This window comes from Orcinus orca, chromosome 7, assembly GCF_937001465.1.
Source record: "Orcinus orca chromosome 7, mOrcOrc1.1, whole genome shotgun sequence".
In the NCBI taxonomy this organism is placed as follows: Eukaryota; Metazoa; Chordata; class Mammalia; order Artiodactyla; family Delphinidae; genus Orcinus; species Orcinus orca.
Genome location: NC_064565.1, coordinates 16,259,651 through 16,276,537, shown reverse-complemented (window position 1 = coordinate 16,276,537; position 16,887 = coordinate 16,259,651).

The window sequence follows — 16,887 nt, the reverse complement described above, 5'->3', positions numbered from 1 at the left end:
CCACTGATTTTGGAAAGGAAGAACAGAAAAAAGTGGGTTGCACCCTTCACTCATATAAACTCTGGAAATACCAAGATGGCTACCTGGTGGTACCAGATTACTTCAAATAGATACTAGCTAAATTTCTCCATGAAACCATTTATTACGGTACAGACAAATGGGTTACTATCTTAAATCAACATCTGTGGAAACTTTCAAAAGACAGTTGAAGTTATTTTGAGGTCACATGTCACCTGTCAGGAACATAATCCTGGAAAAACTGTAAAGGAACATAGCCAGAAACAAAACCCCAGGATCCTTTGAACACCTTAGGATGGATTTGGTACAATTTCCAGCCTCCATGGGATTTGAATATATTTTAGTTGTTGTATATTTATTCTCAGGATGGGTTGAAGCATTTCCTTTTCAAAAACTACAGATTTTACAGTAGTGAAACACGTGCTTGATTTTGTGTTTTAACCTGGGCACAGCAATTTTTATACTAAATTACTGAAGCACATAGTTTCTGGGAACAATTATAGAAAAACTCCGTAAGGCATTACCTGTTACTCAATAACTATATTGCTCTTACCATGCATGATCATCTGGAATGATTGAAAGAACCATTGGTTTCCTTAAATTAATATGAGCAAAATTTTCAGGAACTCTTGAGTTCTTCTGGCCAAAGCTCTTCTGAAATAGAACTTCTGGCTATAAAGTCCACTCCCTCTAGGACACATTAGTCATCTCCTTATTAATTGGTAACTGGAAGTCCCATGCACTTAAGATTTTAATTCCAGTACTACCATGCTACACACAGACGTAGCAAAATATTCTAAGGAACTCATCATGTACTATACCTGGCCTATCACCAATAGGTTAGTGCATCTTCCCCCAATATCTTCCTGAACAGCCTCTTCATGACATTTGACTGTGAGATTGCACATATTGGAAGAGATATCAGAGAAAAACTGTTCTGAAATCATGCTGGAAAGAACCATATCACGTTCTGTTAACAATGAATACAGCAGTACAACCCCAGGGAGTCAAGCTTTGGGTTCATTTTTCACAACTAAAGAAGCAATTCAGAATTCCACACAATTGGAAGTCTACTCCAACTGCAGGTTCTTAGAGACCTTCTAGAAGGAGCTGATCTTCTGGAGTAGACAGCTGACCCAAGATCTTTGGAACTAGTACATGACTTCAGATAGTAGAAAGCTTCGCCCCCAAATTTGAGCCAAGACCTATGTCTAATTCCTGTTTTGTTTCCATCTGTTCACTTATAATCATCTTATTTTCTCTAGACCCCTGGTTGCCACTGACCCATATTGGCCTTTTTTCTCTTTTCTGTCTTCTTTATTATAATGGCTGAGTTTGAACCTACTCATTTAAACACCATTCTTAGATTACCCTAAATAGTAGCCACCACCCTCAGTCTTGCTGACTGCTGGATATGCCATCCATGATCAGTCCCCCATGATAAAAATTCTGGGCAATTCTTGTTTCAAATGAGGCAATCAAATGAGGCAATCATAGCCAATGGCATTTCCACTTGCACCACATGGACAATTGACCCTAAACAAGTCAACTTATGACTTTGTTAGTGTTCCTCTCTCCCAGAAAAAGAACTATTTATTACAATCTATTGATCAGACCTTAGGAACCTCTAAATTTGAATTCAACAAACTTTGTAGGTAGATACACCAAATCCCGCCTGAAAGAGACTAATATAGTCCAAACGTAACCCAGCTAATATAAGGGTTTGGCTCCAATCTCATGTCATGAAAACTCCTTTTTTCCTGATCTCCCTGTACCCCTACTGGATACTATTTCTTTTATGGCTAGGGTGTCTGGTCCTGTTTGCTTCTGATTAGTACCTCATGAACTTTAGAACTAGTATTATTATACTTGTCTGTACACAAAGGCCCTATTTCTATAAATCATCAGGGCTCAAAATTCTGACTCAAACGTGGGCTCCGAAACAAAGCCACTCTCCACACACTCTACCTGGGGGAATTACTGACTTCCTCAGAATGTGAGGAAGTTTATGTGAATAAACTTTATGTGAATTGAGTTTATGTGAATCATCAGAGCAGTGTTCCCAACTGGCACTCTGCAGAGGTCATTAATTGTACCACCTCTGCCCTAGATGGAATACAGCTTGGTCTCAACTCACTAGCATGAATAGTAGTGGACAGTTACGTTGTTCTAGATGCTTTTGTTGGCTAGTTGTGGTGGAGCCTCTGCCATTGCTAATACCTTGCTCTGTACTTGGGCCAATGAAACAGACAGGATGGAGCAGGCTATACAATGCCTTAAGGAAAAAGCTACATGGCTCATGGTTGATGCTCATGGCCTAGAGGGGATTTGTTCTTGGTCTGGATTGGACAATTGGGATTCCCAGTTCTGAAGCATTTTACAGGGACTATTAATTGCTCTTGTTTTTGTCCTGATGCTGGTCTGTTGCATTCTATCCAGAGTCTTAAATGCATCTATGCAGCTGTTCTCTTGTCAGAAGGTCATGATGATGACACAAAAAGAAAAAGTTCAAGAAGATCTCACAATACAGTGGACTATGGAGAAAATTGTACAATCCATAAATGGAGACAATCTGGATCTTTAGCCTTCTGTGAACTGGTCAACCTCTCACAAATGAGAGACTGACCAAAAGGGGGAACTGATAGACTGTATATACAAGTGGACAAAGCCCAGACCATATGTGACAGCAAACTGTGACCCACATCAGCAGCAATCACTCCAGGAAACCCAACTACAACTTCTGCAATGATTGTCCCTGAATGGTTAGGGTTTGGTCAATGACTGACAGCTTCCCCAATTTTTGTTCCCATCCCTTACCTATTTCCAGTTCAGGACCAACTAGAGAAAGCCAAATATGCTCCCCAAACCACTTACATAAGATGCCTCACTTCTAGTTATCCTACCTCTACTTCCCTGTGGCAACAACCTCCAATCAGGGCATAGCTGAAGTCTTCCCTTTTTGTCACTGTAAACATTTCCTACTCCCCTGCCTGCCTCTGAGTCTCTGTCAAACTCAAGTGGTGGTGACTGCCACACTTCTTAGCAATAAAGAATAAAGGGCAATCTTGCTAATTAAGAATAATATGCATATGGGTTAGGGAGAGGAAGAAATTCTGGGTAGGAGAGAGAAGACAACGTTAGTCTGATTTAGTACAAGAGTGAAATAGAGTTTTCAGAGTTGCATTTTTTTAAACTTTCAAATAATAACCTTTCTCTTGTCATTGTCTCACACATGGTAGACAACTATTAAGTGTCTGTTGAATGAATGAGTCTATGGAAGCTTGTTCTCCCCTCCTCCATTCCCACAGCAACATCCTCAACTCCTACTGTTTGCAGGATATTATTGAGCTGGACAGTTGGCCCTGGGGCCAGAACTGTGACTAGTGGAAATTGGTTTCATGCTTGTCTTTTCAACCTTCCTTTTGGCACTAAGGCTATGTTCTCTTTTTCTAGGACCCTTTGGTTCAGAAATGTTGCTACTTATTATTAGATTCCTTTTATTCAAGAGAAAGACCCTGTATATTTTTGAGGGCCAAAAAGTATTTTATTCCAAGGAAATTATGCAAGAGATATTTTCAAACTGTTGAAGTCCTAGTATTGTAGTCTTATAGGATACAGATTTATTCCTATAGTGAAGAATTATAAAGACTTAAGTTTTAGTAGATTAGGAAAGGTAAAATGTTGGTGAATGTTATGACTTTATATTGAAATTTATTCATGGAGATGGTCCGTCTGATTGAACCAACCAAGTCATAGCTCCAGGCAGATGTGATGTGCACAAACTCACCCTGAACTTTCTCTAATTTTTTCTCCCCCTGACTTCTTCCTCTAATCATTCTTCACTCCTTTTTTTTTCTTGTGACAGTTTCTAATCAATTAAAATATTTTAGTTTACATTATAATACACTACAGTGGGTGCATGCATGCATGTGTGCATATGCACACACACACACACACACACACACACACTTTTCTCTAAATGGGGAACATCTTCCTTGACTTCCCTTACTTTGGTCCATTCCCTTCATGGCTCACTTTTGTAACACTGTGCACCTACCTCTCTTTTCTATCTTTTTCTCTCTTTTGTCTCAGTTGCAATTTTATACTTATTTTATGATCATTTGATCAGGAGACTGGAAGAACTATGTCTGTTTTTGTTCATGGTTTAGCACAGTGCTTGGCTCAGTAAATATTTAATTGGATTAATGGAATAAAAGTATTGAAATCATCTAATAACCTGTTTTCACATCTCTCTCCTCATTAGGGAATGCTGATTTCTTAGAACACAGGGCTAAGCCTGACACATATTGGACACTTAATAGAAAACTGTTTTTGAAATGAATTGGTTGTATCTGTCCTGTGTCATTATGCCATCCCTGGGGGAAGCGTGAACCAAACCAAGTACCAATGTGCCTGACTGAGGAGAAGCAGGTAAGAAACTACAAGGGGTATGTGTGGTTGCATCAGAGCAGCCTGCTCTATTTCTTGCAGAAGATAAGTGATTAAATCACACGTTAATTCACCTTCAGTGGCACTGGATTTATTGTCCTTTGGTTTCTTAGGCTGTTTGATAATTGGATTAGTAAGTTAGTTAAGGAAGTAGGAAATTCTTATTGTAATGTAGTGGAAAAACTGGTCTAAGAATCAGAGACCTTGATTCTTCTATTTTATCTTTAGCTAATGATGGGCAAAAATGTTTTACTCTCTGAGCTGCAATTTTTTCAGCTTAAAATGAAGCTTTGGGGACAGAAAGTCTCCTAGATTTCTAACCCTAAAATTCTGTATCTTGTAAAATAAGACAGGATGTTAAGTTCGAAATTTCATTTATTTTGCTTATTTCAGCCATATATTATTGCAAGTTTTGAATCATATTCTGAAAAAGTTGAGCATGCCGGAAGGAGTATTTACAAGGCAGAATAATGCTGACTTAAAATATGGCCAAAAAAACTTAAATGTAATAAAATTCTCTCTCTATTTTTATATACAACTGGTCATCCCAGGCTAACTCATCACAATTATTTCTTACTTCTCACAAATATATTGTCAATTAATTATACTCTGCCTTGGTTCTTTAATTATTTAAATATGATGTATTTTATGTGTGCATTATGAATTCTTTTCTCTAACGCACTAGGGAGATATGGTGTAGTGTATGGGCTTGTGTGTCAGACACAACTAGGTCAAAATCCCAGCTCTGGCACTCACTAGCTGATTTATCAGGACAATTTATTTATTGGCTCTAATCCTCATTTCTTTCTCTAGTGAAGGATAATGAAGATGACATCATCAATGTGATGACATCATCGATCAGTATGATGATATCATATTGTAGTCTTTGTAAGGAATAAATGCAATATGCAGAGCAGACTGAGTTCCCATTATGTTCCTGGCACTGCAGTACGTGAAAGGTTCTCAATCAACGCAAGCCCTTCCCCTTCTGCTGTGTTCAAGGAGGCTTCCTGAGTCAAGCAATTCTTTCTTTTTGTAAACACTACACCACTATAATCAGCAGTTTTTATAGTAGGAGCTTCATACAGGCTGATGGTTGGAGCGAAAGATTGCTCAATACCTAGAAGGATCATAGTTTTGAAGAATTTTTTTCTTTTTGTAGTTCAGGGGAACGAGAAGGGGGATCAAGCCAATAAAATGTAAATATCATGGGAAACACACAGAAGATGGGAGACTTCTTGTGAAGGGTGAAATATGATAGTGAGTGTGCTCTCTGGATAGACCAGAAAAACAATGCTTCTCCTCTGGTTCATCTCTGCAAGGTGGCAAAACTGTAAAAATGTGCATTATTTCCTGGAAAATCATGATGGAAATGCTGTGGATTTGTGCATGAGGACTTAATGGATTCATCATGGTTTATTCCATTACAATAAACACCAAAGAGAGTAATAATGGTACACCATTTATTTTGTAGTATCGTCAACATTTTTATATGGTAGACGGAATCTCCACAGGCTTGCTAATGGTACATAGGCCATACAACCTTTGCACAATAATGTTAACCTCTATCTGAAACAGTGCAGTCTTCTGGGAGTTGCATAAGTGGTCTGGTTCTTAAATCTCTAGGAGAATAACAGAAATGTAACCAAAGGCCTCTGGGAATTTCTTTTTCAGAACAGATGACCATCAATCAGCAAATACTTGTTGCTTGTGTACAATTTATAGGTCTTCGTCCTGGTCCTGTATGAGTATGTGTATATGAGCGGGCATGATTACACCAGGTACTTCGATTTAACAAGTCAGACGCAAAGTCAATGTATGCAAAATGCCGAAATCTGAACTGAACTTCCTTGTTAGGCTCTATTTTGTTTTACTTTAACTGGAATTCTAAACAAACTTATTTTTTTAGTTAACTCCTAAAAAACAAGTATTAATGCATTGAAAATGAATAGATTAGAAATGTTCAAGTGTTTTCGATGATGAACCTGGAATGAAAAATATTTTATAACACTGAAGGGACTGTTGCTCTTTTTCTCTCTCCCTCCCTCTCCTGGTTTCATTCTTCCTCCTCTCTTCTCTCTTGTCTTCACTTTTTCCTTTCCCCCAGTTTGAGATATGCTTTTCTCCTTGTCAAATGAATAGCTGTATCATAAAATACAGCAGCTCTTAAGCAGGAAGGAATTTCAGGATGTCACCACATCCAAGCCCATAGTTTCAGATCCAGTTGTCCTTGAAAGACCCTTAGATAATTGTTTTTCTAGTTGTTAGACCTAACTGCCTCATTCTCAGCATAAGCAGTAATGAGGGAAAGTAAATTTCTATAGGGGAGAAGGCCTACAAAAATAACCTTGCTTTAGGTTATATGGTAAGGCCCACCCCTGGAATTACAAAGGAAGATTCAATGCCAACTGTTCATGCATATACGAAGCAATCGGCACATATAATATTCTCATGATTCCACAGCCTTGGGTATAACACATGGAGTGATTTATCTCATTATAAACCATGATAAACCAAACAAACCTCTGTTTGCATTCCTTCCCAACTGCAAGAATAGTGATCATTGGGAAAAATTGAATGTTTTATCCATTTCAGCATACTCAGAGTAATGCAATGTAGAATATGATTCAAATTGAGTCGTTTCCATGTAAAAATGAAGCCTACTATCCCATGCCTAATACATTAAACCATGCCCGTGTCAAAGGAAATATTCTGTTGTGAGTAATGAGCAAGAATTCTCAGAGAACTTGGCTGAGGCTATGGGTAAAAACTTAAAATAAAGAGCTGCAAGTTTCCTTTCAGCCCGTGGAACTCTTGCAGTTTTCCATTAAAATAAGTCCAAGTGGAACTTGGCAGAGTAGCAATGGAGCATTTAAATCAGGAGAATGGTGCAACAGTTGTGAACATACGGTGGGTTTTTAAGCATCAGAAACAGGAATTCCTTTTGCCATGCAATAGCAGAACATTCTGTTATTTTTGTAAATGCATTGATCAACTCTATCGGGACAGAAGGATATTGGGACTGAAGATGGATCAGAGTTATTTCAACCTAGGAAAAAATATCAAAAGGTGGTTTCTGTTAAAGTTGATGCAGGGAAATTTCCAGTGATCCAAACTACTTTGACCTGAGTACTCACCAGTCCCAGTTACCTTGGTAGGACTCACAGACACCAAAGATGGGAGAGCAGCAAAGTCAGCCTGGAAATTAACATTGACCCTCTGCTCAATATTCATAGTAACCTAAATGGGAGAAGAATTTGAAAAAGAATAGATACATGTATATGTATAACGGAATCACTTTGCTGTACACCTGAAACTAACACAACATTGTTAATCAACTATGCTCCAATATAAAATAAAAATTTAAAAATAAAAGAAAATGATTGCTTTAAAAAATAAAAAAAGTAATAAAAAATGTGTAGCTTAGTGGTAATGTCCATATAGTTATTCTTAAAAATGTTTTAATTAATTAATTAAAATTTATTTTACTTTTTATTGAAGTACAATTTATTTACAATATTGTGTTCATTTCTGGAAATTTTAAATTTATTATTATTATTATGTTTCTTTTTAGATGATAGTGGCTACAAGCCTATATTATAACCTAAAAGGAACATGTTACACTCCCATGATATTAGACTTCTGTAATGAAGAATGATAAATTGGTCAGGGAACGGAGATATTTTGCTTTCAAAGCGGGGATGAGGGGGTCTCATGGCAGTCAAATGAGCACAGGCTTTGAAGTTGGCCAGGGCAACTTCAAGCTTCCCTGCCTCCTGAGGGGAGGCAAATCATTTAGCCTTTCTGAGATGCAGTTTCCCTATCTGTCAGAGGCCATGCTAATCCCAGTGGTTAGACATAATGTAGGAAAGCATGGGACGTAGGTAATCAATACGTGTGTTATAATTGAGAAAGTGTCTGGTGAATGCATAGTACCAACTAAATTGCAGGGGCAGTCAAAACTGCATAAGATGCTAATGTGAGACCATTTATGTGCAATTGACTTGATCATTTAAATAATACTTACCAATAAATAGAGCCTTTTCCCACAACAAGTAACTTCATAAGGCAAAGCTTAACCAGATTCCATCTGCAGGTATTTGAAAATATTTCTTAATTCTGAGCACTCTGGCACCTGGTTAGGACAGGGAAGTGGTGGAATGCTGGAGCCCAGCTTCTTGGCTTCCAATCTTTTTCAGGTTCTTTTCCCCTATAGGTCATTACAGAACATTGAGTAGAGTTCCCTGTGCTGTAGAGTGGGTCCTGGTTGATTACTGATTTTGTTTATAGTAGTGTGTATATATTCATCCCAACCTCTTAATTTATCCTCCCTTCCCGCTTCCCCTTTGGTAACCATAAGTTTGTTTTTATACAGAGTAGTTTTTATCTCTTAATTCCATATCTCTATCTTGGCCTTCCCCCCTTCTCTTTCCCCACAAGTAACCACTAGTTTGTTTTCTATATTTGTGAGTGTGTTTCTATTTTGTTATATATATTTTTTTGTTTTATTTTTTAGATTCCACATATAAGTGATAACAAACAGTATTTTTCTTTCTCTGTCTGACTTATTTTGCTAAGCAAAATACTCTCTAGGTCCATCCACATTGTTGCAAATGGCAGAATTTCATTTTTGTTTTTAAACATCTTTATTGGAGTATAATTGCTTTACAATGGTGTGTTAGTTTCTGCTTTATAACAAAATGAATCAGTTATACATATACATATGTTCCCATATCTCTTCCCTCTTGCATCTTCCTCCCTCCCACCCTCCCTATCCCACCCCTCTAGGTGGTCACAAACCACCGAGCTGATCTCCCTGTGCTATACAGCTGCTTCATTCTTTTTTATGGCTAACATTCCACTGTATGTATATATACCACAAATACTTTCTCCATTAATCTGTTGATGGACACTTGGGTTGCTTTCTTATCTTGACTGTGGTAAATAATTCTGCTATGAACATTGGGGTACATGTATTTTTTGAATTATCTATTTGCATGATTAGTTTCTAAATTTTTGTAGTGTTATCAGAGAGCTCAGTGAATGTAGGCTAATCGTAGAGTGTATTGATGTCTTCTTTGTGGCAAAATATATGGTCAAATAAAAATAACATTTCCTGGACATCTAGTTTCATGATGTAGAGTTTGAGACAGCTATTAGACATAACATGTTAACCAGGTAATTCAGATTTATAACAGTCTACTTTATTGTTTTCTATCTTTTCTTGATGGCCAGAGAAAGATGAGTAAAAGCATCATATGGTTCTATGTTTCCATTTGTCTCCCTCATTGTTGTTGCTTCATAAATGTTTGTGTGTCCTGTGTGAAGATTTATGACAGACCTTCCTGTGGATGATGGCTTCTGTCACTAGTAAGTTCACTTCTTGGCTTCACTTACTGTTTTATGCTTTTCATTTAATGAGGACTAATATTCATCGATGAGTCCTGATTTCTTTTTGTTTCCATCTGCTTTTATGTTGTTACCCATCACTTTTCTTTCAAAATTTCTGAGTCTTTTGTTTGTGTCTTTTGTTTACAGCATGTGGATGGATTTCATGTTTTACACAATCTAAGAAATATTTTAAAAGGTGAGTTCATCTCATTAACATTTATGGATATGACAGTTGTATTCGATGTGTTCATTTTTGTTTAACCTAGATTTTCAGTTTGTTTTCTACCTTTTGGTACATATTTTGTGTTTACTTTGCTTAGTGCATGTTTTCTTTCTGAGAACCTGGAAAGTTTATGCTCTGTTTTCAGTTTTTGTTAATATATATTGTTGTATTGTTTGTGTTCTGTTGTTATTGTTTTTTCATAACTTTTAATAATATACTTAACCTTAAGTTCCTTGATTTATAAGACTCTGGTAGCATCTATTGTTGTCCCCCCTGTGAAAGATGAAATAATTAGTGCAGATATAATTCCTTTCATTGCCTTTTGCTTCTTTGACCTCTGACTTTTGACTTTTTCTTTTCTACTTTCAAGGGGAAACCCATCCCCACCTCTCACCTTCCAACCTCTGCCTGTACCCCTAGTACCATGACCTGACCATAATGCCATACAGGATTATCTTCATAGAATAAACAGTGTGTGCAAACTTCCATTTCTTGATTTTCAGTATTAAACAGTACCCATTGAGTCTCTGGTATGAAAAAAGAGCTAATCAAAAAGTAACCGTCCTCTAATTTTCTTCCAAAAGCTGCACCAGTATGGGTACTTTTACTGTTGTTTTGTAACTTCACTGACCTGTTTTTCTTAGTTTTCATATACTGTAGGTTAGGGTTATAGCTGTTTTAGGGGACTATTTGGGGGGCATGTATACTTGTATATGTGTATTATGTCAGTACAAAAATCATAAAATTATGTCAGTATAAAGCTTTACATTGTTTTATATTCTATAAATATATTTTACATTTTACGTATTATATTTTATATCATATATTATATAAGCCATTTTCTATTTTTTAGATTGTGGTAATATATGCATAACATAAACTTTACCATTTAACCATTTTAAAATGTAAATTTAGTGGCATTAATACATTCATAATTTTGTGCAATCCTTACCACTATCTAGTTCCAGAAGATTCCCCAAAATAAACTCCCTCATCCATTAGGCAGTCACTCCTCATTCTCCTCTTCTTCTAACCCCTGGTAACCACTAATCTGCTTTTTGTCTCTAGTGATTTGCTTATTCTGGACATTTCACATAAATGGAATCACACAAAGTGTGGCCTTTTGTGTGTCTCCTTTCACTTAGCACATGACCTAGTGATTCTACTTCTAGTTATATACACAGGTGTTCAAACAAAACCTGTACACAAATGTTCATAGCAGTATTATTCACAGTAGCCAAAGGGTGAAAACAACCCAAATTTCCATCAACTGCTAAAGGGACAAACAAAATGTGATATATCCATATGATGGAATATTATTCAGCCATAAAAGGAAATGAAGTACAGATACATGTTGCAAAACAGATGAACCTTGAAAACCATTATAGGTTATTTAAAATGTTATTACAAATTATTTGCATATTAATAGAAATTGTATATCTCTATCTGGGAGACTTTGGCTTCTGTGTCCCAAAACCCTAAAGCATTAGAGAAAATGATTTAGAAAGGCAGGCAATGTGCCCCTCACTATCACACCCTCTCTCCAGACTAGAAACCATTTCCTCAAGAGCTGGGAGTTGATGAGGCTGAGGGTAGTGGATGAGAGTTAAGAGTTTGTGCAACCCAGAGAAGGGGTTCTGTGCCTGCCCCCTTACCTTGTTCCTTGTCCCGGGCAGACAGAAGACCCAGAGAGCTCTGGAGGAAGCAAGAACAGAGGAGATGTACACTTCCCACAGAGAATGGAGGAAAGTGGCCGCCTGCAGAGAGGGCGTGCTGCACGGCGCCTGGTGCATATCAGCCAGGGCCAGCCTGGCCACAACTCCTAGGCCCCATTGTGACCCAGAAACAGCAAGGTGATGGCCATGCCCTTAGGTCTCACCTGAGAGTATCAGAGAGAACCAGGAGGGAGTGAGTGAATGGACCCTGGGGCCAACTTGTAGTAGCAATCTGTGTGTACAGGTGGCTGAGCATCTTTGGGGCATGGACACAGCAATCTCTCTGTGGACATGTAAGTCTATTCTATTATAGCTGGCTCCCCACTGCTTTCCCTGCTTCCTTGATAAAAACAAGGTATAAACACATCTCCTTGGTATTACACAAATCTCTGGAACTTGGACGGCCTTGGGGGAAGTCTGAGTGAAACCAAAATCAGCTGAGATGAATTTTCCACCATTTCATTGGGTGGAGTTTTAATTATTAGAGAAAAATAAAAAGAAGGATCATTTCTTTTTGATATCTAGGTTTTTGTAATTATACTTAATCTCTTTATACAGATGTCAACAGGGTTTCTTTCTTCAATTTCCAATTTCAGTTTTTGTTGTTTTCTGTTACTTCCAGAGAGGAAGTTGAAATAAATGCTTTATTCCAGCTTATTTAATTGGAAGCGCCACATGAACTATTTTAAAAACATTTGGATTAAAAAGTGTATAGATAGATAGATAGATAAACTGAATCACTTTGCTGTACACCTGAAACTAATACAACATTGTAAACTAACTATACTTCAATTAACAAAGAGAGAATAATATAAAATATGATAAAATGAATCCATATAAAAGCTTTTTGATAAAAATAAAGAAAAAGTAATATTGCTAAGGTCAAGTTCTTGGATTGTTTAAAGGGTCTTATTTGATTTTTCTAAACTTTTCCATCAGACAAAGTTTATTTGGGAAGAGACAATTAGCTGCATAGGTAAGGACTTATCATGTGTGGTTTGCAAGCGGAAAAGAAGGAAGCCAACACCAGGAAAGATGTCCTCCCTCACTGCCTTGTATCTAGTTGTCCTAGGTTGTCTTCAGCTCATGGTTGAAGAACTATATCAGTTGAAGGTATATGCTGTTGTGAAGAAGAGCTCTCCAAGATATCTTAATGAAAACTAAACATGCAAACTCAGAGAAGATACATGCAGGGATTATGAAAGCTTAACTAGAGAAACCCAAATGAGAATGAATACATTGACTTCAAAGAAGCAACCCCAAAGAAGCTTTGCTATATTTGAAGACAAGATGCCCATCCAAGGTCCATGCTGGGCAAACTTGAATGATCTGGAGGGACAGAGTCAGTTCGGGTGCAGGCCAATTGATGAGATCCTTATCATCAGGTCTGAACAAAATGAAACAAAGTCAATCATTCAGTTGGGCAAACCAGTGGTTTTTTGAGCTCAGTCTGCAATCCGTTTTGGAGATTGGCTCATCATTAGGATGTTACACAGTGGAGTGACATGACCATTTTTCTCCTCTCCAGCTGTTTGTTATTGTTTAGACACCCTCTTTATGTTAGATATAAAATTACCTAACAAGGTAAAATGGAATGATGTTATCTTTTTAATAAATGTGTAACGGCCATGCTGTTTTCAGCCACAGTGATTGAGCAGCCCATGTCTGCGATCCAGAGAAATCATTAGAGATGCCATGGATGGGTCTTTCTTCTGGATACCTTTGGGAGGGAATGGTGGCAGTATGGTGTCACCGGGAGTGAACATTACTATGTCTTTCGTCTTTCTTTCAACAGGGCCTCATTTACACTGTGAGAATTTCCTAAGAGAGTGTCCTCTCCCCTTTTTCAAGACATTCTGAGATGCCCTGGGGAAGGATTGGCACCCAGTTGTTCTGCCCAAGAGGAGCAGCAGCAAGTTCAGTGGCTGTTTTGACTCATGTGTACAGTTGATATTCTTGGAGGCTTTCCAGTGGGTCTGTAACGTCCATGCATTCTCTGATGATATGGAGGAGGTACCCAAGGCTCACGCAGGAGGAGACTGATGTGGTGGAATGTGTGAAAGCTTGGAGCCAGGGAGGTCCATGTTCAAATCAAGTGCTCCAGGACTTATTACCTCTATGGACTGGAATGAGTTTTGGAACTGCTCTGAGCTCTAGATTTCCCCATGGGAATAGAAATAACTCTATCCCCAAATTTTCAATGAAATCCATACATGTACTGAATATCTGCTATGTACCAGAGTCAAGTTGGAGAGACAGATTTACTTTTATTCATTCACAAATATTTGGTGAGAATCTGTTATGTGCCAGGCCACTAAAATGAATGCCAAAAAAAGAAAAAGGATTGTGATAAAGGAGAAAGTGATAAATACATGGATAGTGATGATTTCCAGGTTTATAGAAGAGTATAGAAGGACTGGTGAGATCAGGGAAAGCTCACAGAGAGGAGCTGCTGGCCTGTAGCTCTGAATGAGGAAGAGGAATATTCCAAGTGGGGAACTGACCAGGCTCCACTAGTGAGGGTGTGATGGAGAGAGAGGCCCAGCCCCCAGTCCAGGAGCTTCTGGACTCCTAAGCTAGTGCTCTTTTTCACTGCCATATTCTTCATCTTGGTTTGAGCTTTAAAAGATTAGATGCTAAATATGATAATTGAGGTATTTAGGAAAGAGCATATAAAACCACAAATGAATCAAATATGAAGAACCGTTTAAAATGCAGGCTTCCATCTGTCTCTCATAGCCAGGAATGACATTCTGATGCTCTCCTTAGAGGATAACGTGTAAGTTAAAAAAATTAATATTAAAGCCTCAATTATGGGGGATGGGATGGAGAGAATGCATTACATGATAAGAATTATTTAAGTCATTGAGATAATAAAACCTTCATTCTCATAACAAGGATGAGATAATGAGATGTTAATCCTTCCAAGATTTCACAGATTTATTATTCTAATGAACTCTACTTGACAGCTTTGAACTGTATATAAAAACGTATTAATCTTTGGACAGACATTGAGATTTTTCTTCCTCTCCATCGAGGTGTACAATGGAAAAGTTATGGCTGAAATTGCTCACTGAAATTTTCTTCATGGCAGAGTGCCATGTTGAGGATATGTATCTCTACCATCCTGACTTTATTGAATTAAACTGTGGAAATAAAACTCTGCAAAGAAGAAATTAGAGGCCTAATGATGGAGGAGATTAACTGACATATGGGTCCAGTAATAAACAAAATTAAACACAAATGGTAGAGGCTTTTATCTGGCAGATCAGCAGGATTCTGTCTTGTTAATTTAACGGCCTTGTTAATTTCACAAAGATGTTCTGAACATCTATTTTGTGCCAGGCACAGTGTTGGTGCCAGGGACACAAAGTTAACTAGGATATGGCTTCTGTCCTTGAGGATCTCAGCTTGTAGGGAGCATGGACCCCCAGCCAGGCAAGGAGTGAATTGAGTACTGAGATGGTCAAGGGATAGGAAAAGGGGCAGAATGAACAGATTGGAAGTCTTGAGGTAGTTAAAGAATTGTGGGAGCTGGGATACTAGAGAGAATTAACAAGAGTACAGAAGGTGGTGGTTAGGGAGTGAGATGCTTGAAATAAAAACATAGGATGAGGTGAAATTATTGGTAATGTTTACAGCAGTGTTTTTCACACGTTTCTGACTATGACTCAACGTACGAGAGAGATATTTTGTATCTCTACCTAGTACCCATGTATATCATTGAAACAAAGTTTCATGAAATAATTCTTACTCTTCCTACTGGAAATGCCTTCTGATATTTCCTGTTCTACTTTATTTTGTTTACCTAACTAAATATAGATTTTATGACTCACTAATAAGTTGTCACTCTAGTTGGAAAATCACCAGGAACAGGTGGTTAAAAAGGGGTAGAAGACAACCCCACTGGCAGTGAGAAGGTAAAGAAACCAAGAGGCCAGAGTATTGAACGGATTGTTCAAAGGTTTTGAAATCACCAAGCATCATGGTAGGGGTAATGGTGGAGAGAAAGACAGTGGTCCAAGGGGATAGAATCTTCAGTGAATGGGGGTAAGTGACCAGGAGAATGGGTGACTGCAAAAGAAGGAAGGATGGTGTCTTCTAGTCCAATCGAAAGTACTTCAGAGGGACCAGTAGTCTTAGGGAGATGGCGAGAACATGGTGTAGAAGCAGCTATGTGGGGCAAGAAGGCACTCGTCCCATGAGTGTGAGAGAAACACAGCTGCCACTTAAAAGAATTGCAGGGGAAACAGTCATCAGGGAGAGACAGCTTCCAGTTAGAAGACGGAAGGAATGTTTAGAGAGAGAGTAAAGATGGAGAAGAATTTGCCCTCTGGAACTCATGGTCTGTCATTGGGTTTGGAGGGCAGAGGAAATGAAGGAGCTTGGGTTGGTGTAGAAAATGGGTCAAGTTTTGAGGGGCTGAGTCATGGGTGCTCTTTAGTGACCAAGTTAAAGGAGGATATTGCATCATGGGCTTTGACATGGTGCCCTCTGGGCAGAAGGTTGATCAACCTTCATGAGACAAGTCTCTTCAGCAGCGTGTAGCATTGAGTCAGGGAGCATTTTGGGGAAGCACGTCTGCTGTTTTCAGAAGGTGGAGGGGGACATGAGATACCACCTCTATCCTCTATGTAAAGATTTAGAAGTTTACTCAAACGACAGAGTGTTGCCAGATCATAATGCAGCATGCAGGTGTCAATTGCTATTGAGAGAAAATAGAAGAATTAACTTCTCAGAGGAACTGGGGAAGCCTTCACAGAGAGGGTGAACTCTAAGTTTTCACCTGGTTACAAGGAGAGGGCAAACATTCTACATCCAAAGGAAAATCCCCCTGGAGAAAGTAAGACCTGATCTGGGTCTTGCCAGTGGCTTAGAACAAACTGTGGGTTGCAAACCATTAGTGTATTTTAATTTAAGTAGTGGGTCTGCACTGGCATTTTTTAAAAGTATAGAACATACTAGAATAAAAAATGTAACACAGTAAGGGAAAATATAATTTCCTGAAGATTTTGCATGATGAACAGCTAGTGTAAGTGTTCTCCACGGAGAGTCATAACTCTTGGTATAAGAAGTAGAGAGTAGTGGTCA